Raw genomic sequence first — 7,017 nt, forward strand, 5'->3', positions numbered from 1 at the left:
CATCACCCACATACCAACCTGATGGAGTGTGGTGACTCTGACTTTTAGGACCAATGAGGATAATGAACCTTGTTGCCTACAACTCTCCTATGACACCCCACCCCCATCAATGTAGACACACCCTACTGACCATTATGTCAAAGAATACAGAACAATTACCATGCTGAGACTGTGTCACAGAGGTCGAATCCAGAAGCTAATCTGTATGAAATTTTTGGCCTCACCTCTGCCTCCTGTGACACATCACAAAGACCCTTCACCCAAGTATGTTCTAAAGGCTGTATCCGTAATCTCGAGTCATTCTGGTAATAAGACAGAGGCTTTTCCTGCTAGAGATCCCCACACAAAGCAGACAGGACTTACCTGAGCAGACTACTCCAGCATCCCAGTCGTGGGAAAAGCTATGATTACGATAGTCTTTAATATTACAATGCCTACAGTCACTGACAGTTGATTCTACCCCTTCACATGAAGTATATGAAAGCCAAATGGGGCCAAGCCCTGGCCCAAAATAAGCCCCTCCAGGAAAACCAATGGCAGCTCCACACCCCAGCTGTCTGCACACTACAGATGCATCCTTCAAGCTCCATTCCATATCATCCACTGTGCTCCATTCTCCTTGGTGCTTCACTTCCACTCTCCCCTCACAGCGGTGGGCTCCATCCTTCAGCCTCAGCTCCAGTACTGCAAAAGAGACACATGGCAGGAAAGATTCTAGAGTGGTATAATATTTAAAACATTAGCTCTCTGAGGAACAAAATATGGGATATAGTATTTCCTGACCTCTGTGGTATCAACATTCCCAGCGTGGCCAACTCTAAACCCCCAATGTGCCATCACTGAACACAGAGCAGGAAGGGAGGTACCAAGTATTTCTCAGGAGCCTGTAGAACCAGCTCCAGGGACACCACCGAGGACAGGCCTTCAGAGACTCTGGATGCTGCCCTCCCTGTAGATGTGCCCAAGGCTACTAGGGCCCAGCTTCTCCATCTCAGTTGCTCATGGCCCAGGATCCAGGGAGGAATCCTCCCTCTCCTTCCCTGTCCATAGGAAGCATCTCATCCAGCTCAGGAACAGAGGGCTGGGGAAACAGGCTCTAAAATGTCCTGGTTATTCCTGCCATCTGGTGTTCATGTCTTTGTGTAATTCCACACTCCAATGTACCTAGTAACACGCATCTAACAAATGGAATTTGATGAAAGTGATTAGATGTCACTTTAGTGATTAAGTCATAAGATGACTCTGGTTTCTGCATATAAAAAGGAGTTCATTAGTAGGAACATCATAGATGGAGACATTACCAGTGTTCAGTTCAGTTCAATCGCTCAGTCATGTCTGATTCTTTGAGATCCCGTGGACTACAGTACGCCAGGCCTCCCTGTCCATCACCAACTCACAGAGTTTACTCAGACTCATATCCATTCAGTCAGTGATGCCATGCAAGCATCTCATCCTCTGTCATCCCCTTCTCCTCCCACCTTCAATCTTTCCCAGCATCAGAAGACTCTATTTAAAAAAAAAAGAACTAACCAGATATTTTGCAATTCTCTGATAGCTCAGTTGGTAAAGAATCCACCTGCAATGCAGGAGACCCTGGTTCAAATCCTGGGTCAGGAATATCTGCTGGAGAAGGAATATGCTACACACTCCAGTCTTCTCTTGGTCTTCTCTTGTGGCTCAGCTGGTAAAGAATCAGTCTGCAATGCTGGAGACCTGGGTTTGATCCTTGGGTTGGGAACACCCCCTGGAGAAGGGAAAGACTACCTACTCCAGTAAGGCCTGGAGAATTCCATGGACTGTGTACAAAGAGTCAAACATGACTGAGTGACTTTCACTTCTTCACTTCTTCAACCAGACATTTTGAAGCTGAATAATAAGTGAATGGGCTTCCCAGGTGGCACTAGTGGTAAAGAACCTGTCTGCAAGTGCAGGAAATGTAAGAGACTCGGGTTTGATCCCTGGGTCTGGAAGATCCCCTGGGGGAGTGCATGGCAACCCACTTCAGTATTCTTGCCTGGAGAATCCTATGGACAGAGCAGCCTGGTGGGCTACAGTCCATAGGGTCACAAAGAGTCAGACATGACTAAGGTGACTTAACAGGCACAATACAATGAGTAAACTGAAGAATTCAACACAGAGATTCAACAACAGACTTGACCAAGGGAAAGAAAAAGAAGAAAGAATCAATGTGTTAGAAGAAAGATTAGTTGAAAGCATCCCAATAGAGGAGCCAAAAGAGAATGAAAGGAATATAGAAAGCCAGTGGACACCATAAAGAGAAACAGTGTATGGACTGGAGTCATAGCAGAAGAAGTGAAGGAGAAAAGAATTAAGGGCTGAGGACTTCCCTGGTGGTGTAGTGGTTAAGAATCCACCTGCCAATGTAGGGGACATGGGTTCAATCCCTGGTCCAGGAAGATTCCACATGCCGCAGAGCAGCTAAGCCAGTGTGCCACAGCTGCTGAAACGTGTGCACCTAGAGCCTGTGGTCTCCAGCAAGAGAAGCCACTGCAGTGAGAAGCCTGTGCACTGCAGCAAAGAGTAGCCCCTGCTTCCCACAGCTAGAGAAAGCCCGCATGCAACAGGGAGACCTAGCACAGCAAAAAATAAATAATTATAAAAAAGAAAGAAAGACAGGCTGCGAATTTCCAAACCTGGGGAAAGATCTGGACACCTAAGTTCAAGAAGCTAATCTGTTCGGTTCACTCAGTCGTGTCTGACTCATTGCAACCCCATGAATCACAGCACGCCAGGCCTCCCTGTCCATCACCAACTCCCAGAGTTCACTCAGACTCACGTCCATCGAGTCAGTGATGCCATCCAGCCATCTCATCCTCTGTCGTCCCCTTTTCCTCCTGCCCTCAATCCCTCCCAGCATCAGAGTCTTTTCCAATGAGTCAACTCTTCGCATGAGGTGGCCAAAGTACTGGAGTTTCAGCTTTAGCATCATTCCTTCCAAAGAAATCCCAGGGCTGATCTCCTTCAGAATGGACTGGTTGGATCAGTCACCCCAAAATTTCAATCCAAAATAACCTTCTCCAAGACTCACAGAGTAAACTGTTCAAATGCAAAGAGAAAGAGAGAATTCTGAAAGTCTAAAGAGAAGAAAAAAATGCTGTTACCCAAGAGAACGCCCATAATGATATCAGCAGATTTGTCCAAAGAAACTTTGCAGACCATGACAGGATTGGTAAAATACTCCACTCTCACTCAGGGGAAAGCAGCTCCCAGGAAGAGAGGGACAGGAGAGGGCACGAGAGAAAGTGCTCCCTACAGAGTCACAGCAGATCCTGGGAGGGGAAAGGACCATCCCAGGCCCCCAGCACATCAGAAAATGAGTCACAGGGACCGGGGCAGGGACTTGGGAACTTATACACGTGGGGCTGCACATCAACTGATCTTTACAAACAGAGGGACAAGTCGTTCCTTAGAAGGACTGATGTGGAAGCTGAAACTCCAATACTTTGGCCACCTATGTGAAGAGCTGACACATCTGTAAAGACCCTGAAGCTGGGAAAGAGAGAAGGTGGGAGGAGAAGGGGACGACAGAGGATGAGATGGTTGGATGGCATCACCGACTCAATGGACATGAGTTTGGGTAGACTCCGGGAGTTGGTGATGGACAGGAAGGCCTGGCGTGCTGCGGTCCATGGGATCGCAGAGTCAGACACCAGTGAATGACTGAACTGAACTGAACAGACAAGAGGTCCCCTCTCCTGGATGCAGGATTCTCTGCTCCCTAATGGACACCTGGTCGGAACAGGTGAGGCCAGCAGGCAGAGCCTCTCACAGAGCCCAGTGTTAGGCAGACATGGCAACAAGCAGAGGGGAGCCCGGCAGATGGGGGAGAGGAGCCAGAGAGAGGCAGGCAGGTGTACAATTATCTCTGATCCAGTTACATGCAGCGGCCATGACACCCAGCCCTGTGGACACCCTTTGTGCTTCACAGACCAACGGACTCACTCCCTGCTCCCCAGCTCTGTTCCTCTCACACAGACAGGCTCCACCTCCCCTCACACACACATACACAGGCTCACACACTTCCCCCCAACACACACTACTCACACACCCATCACTCACCCTCACTCACCCACACTCACCCACACATACTTCTCACACTCCTCACACACTCCACAAATACATACACTCTTCACACCCACAAACACCCTCACACATACACACCCTCACACACTCACACACACACACTCTTCATACCCTCACACACACACACCCTCACACACTCCTTACCTGCACACATACACACACACCATCACAGAGCCTACAGGAGCAAAGACACAGGAAACACAGGGACCCAGGGGCAGTGCTCACACACCAGGCACATGGAGCGTGTGGGAACAGCCCAGAGTCCCAGCTGAGCCCAGTCACTGGACCTTCTACACACTGAGAGCCACTGGGACTCCTAGAAGCTCCCTGAAAGCTAGGGAGACCGTGGAGGGGACTTAGGCTGACCCAGCTCGATCCAGACAAAACTTCACGGCACTGTAAAATCTGCCGCTATGACCAATGGACTCCCCCCCCAACCCTCACCATGGGAGAGGAACCAGTATTCACATCAGCATGGTTCTTTTTTGGTCAGAAACACTGAGGCCAGGTTCCACAAGTCCAGACACCTTTCCCTTCATCAAAGCGTCAACTCCGCTGCTGTGAGCCAGGACAGAGGGGCAGCTCTTACCTTGACCCCCCATCACAGTGCCGAGGAGGAGGACACAGAGTCCCCTCAGAGAGAGGTGTCTGCCCAGAGCCATCCTGACCCCACATCCTCAAGGTCACAGCCCCAGCTGCAGGATCAGCCTGTGAGGAGGCGTCAGGGTGCCGACTGGGGTCTATATAGACCACCCCTTACACCCTCCCTCCTGAGAGCCAATAGCGACACCTTTCACCATTTCAGGCACTATCAGAGGCTGCATCTGCCACTTTCTGAAGCTCAGACACCAATGAGCTTCTGAATCTTCAACATCTCCTTATATGAGCAACACGGTCCTTTGACCTCCCGCTTCCGTAGTCCTGACAGCTGGGTCCCACCAGTGGGACTGGGGTAGAAACGGTTCATCAAAAATCATTGGTGCCTTTCTCTCCCCTGATCACCCTGGCCAATATCTGTGAGATCTGAGATCTCACAGGGTCTGGGTGTGGGATCTGTTGACCCGTGGAGAATAACTTTTGTAGAATCAAATATTGATCTTCCCCGGCACTGAGCTCAGGGTGGAAGCAGAGAACTACAAGAAGTCTCGAAATACAAGAGTATTTATCAGGTCAGCAGAAAATGAGGACCAGGAGTACAGGAATTCACAGGTGACTGATAAGGCATGAAGTGAGACCCATCAAGTTGGAGGGATGAGATTGCAGGGTTTTCCTCCTTCTCAGAATGATCTGGAGACTGGGTCCTGGAGCACGTGCCTAGATGCTCAGTCGTGTCTGACTCTTTGTAACCCATGGACTGTAGCTCACCAGCCTCCTCTGTTCAGTGGATTTCCCAGGCAAGAATACTGGAGGGGGTTCCCATTTCCTTCTAAAGGGATCTTTCTGACTCAAGGATCAAATCTGCTTCTCCTGCATTGGCAGGCGGGTTCCCTATAGGGACATTCAGACGTGTTAAATCCCTTTCCCTTTATTGCATTTCATTTTATGTAAAGTATCTCTTTCAGCTAGTCACTAAATGATGCTGACAGAGAGAAAGAGATTGCTATTACAGGAAACAAAGAGAAAGTAGGAATCATCATTCGACTCTAGCCCACCAAATTAGGAGCAGGGATCTCTAGAAGAAAACATGGCGCTTCACTGATGGCTCAGCAGTAAAGAATCCGCCCACAAAACAAGAGATGTGGATTCGATTCCTGGGTCAGGAAGATCCCCTGGAGAAGGAAATGGCAACCCACTCCAGTATTCTTGCCTGGAGAATTCTGTGGACAGAATGGCCTGGGCAGCTACAGTCCATCCTGTCAAAATAAGTTGGGCACGACTAAGTGACTAAACAATGAAAACAAGAAGAAAATTATACTTTAGAAAGACTAAAGTTTTCTAAACTTCACATGTACCCCCTTTATATGCTGAGAGTATGGTTTGATAAGATTCAGAATACATTTGTATTATAAAACCATAACTAAAGAAGACGCAAAATATAATTTAAGGGAACAGTTCCAGAGAGATGGGGAAATAGAAAGTCTGCTACATGATAGCTGCAGGCAAGGGGCAAAGAAGGGGTGAGTGAAGCAGAGAAGAAAAAGGGGTTCATGCTGCCTGAAACCACCAATGAACCCACCTCCGCTGTTCTGCATTTAAGAGGAAAGGTGGTGGCAAGAATGGAATCCCAGGTGGGTTGAGGGGACAGATCCAAGCAGAAGGGATGATGTCGAATGTAGCCATTGCTGCCTTGTTCTGTTTCCACTCATCAGAGAAGCTCCCAGATGCTCCCCCAGAAGGTATCCCACGGTTGAATAGAGAGACTGAGAAGGGCCATAAGTGATGCAAAATAGAGCTCCCCCATCGAAATTCAAGGTCACTAATGTGCTGCCCCCTTTCCTCATGTCCCCTCAGGCTCAAGATTCCCATGATGCAGTCCTGTGGTCCACACAAGCCCACCCTGAGGCCCCCTCACCCTACTCCATCTTTTTAGCAGACATGGAAGGAAGCATCTGTGACACACAGGCCCCAGGGTCCCCACCGGAGCTCAGAGACAGCTTCAAGAGCCACCCACAGCCCACCTTAAGGTCTCAGTAGGGCCAACACTGAGGGCAGCTGCAGGTTAGTCCACAGCCCTGCCGCATCCCCCACCAGAGGGACCCCTCATCCCAGTCAGCAGACACAACTTCTCTGTCCCGCCATGCCTGTCCTTCATACTTGAGACAGGAGAAAAGACAGTTGAACACATGCTTCTCTTCCTCTAAATATGCTAATATTTATCCATTATTTATGCAAGAATCACTTCCTTGTCATCTATCTGGTCCTCTCACTCTCAAGCCCCGTGACTGTACCTGACCCTGTCTCCTTCTATATCTG

The 7,017-nt window shown here is 49.0% G+C and overlaps 1 pseudogene; it reads right to left on the bottom strand.

Moving 5' to 3' along the window:
* The window catches only part of LOC129644271 (antigen WC1.1-like), a 44,155-nt pseudogene extending 39,389 nt beyond the window's left edge, over positions 1-4,766 (bottom strand).
* Positions 4,767-7,017: the final 2,251 nt, after the last annotated feature.

This window comes from Bubalus kerabau, chromosome 1 (genome assembly GCF_029407905.1).
Source record: "Bubalus kerabau isolate K-KA32 ecotype Philippines breed swamp buffalo chromosome 1, PCC_UOA_SB_1v2, whole genome shotgun sequence".
NCBI lineage: Eukaryota > Metazoa > Chordata > Mammalia > Artiodactyla > Bovidae > Bubalus > Bubalus kerabau.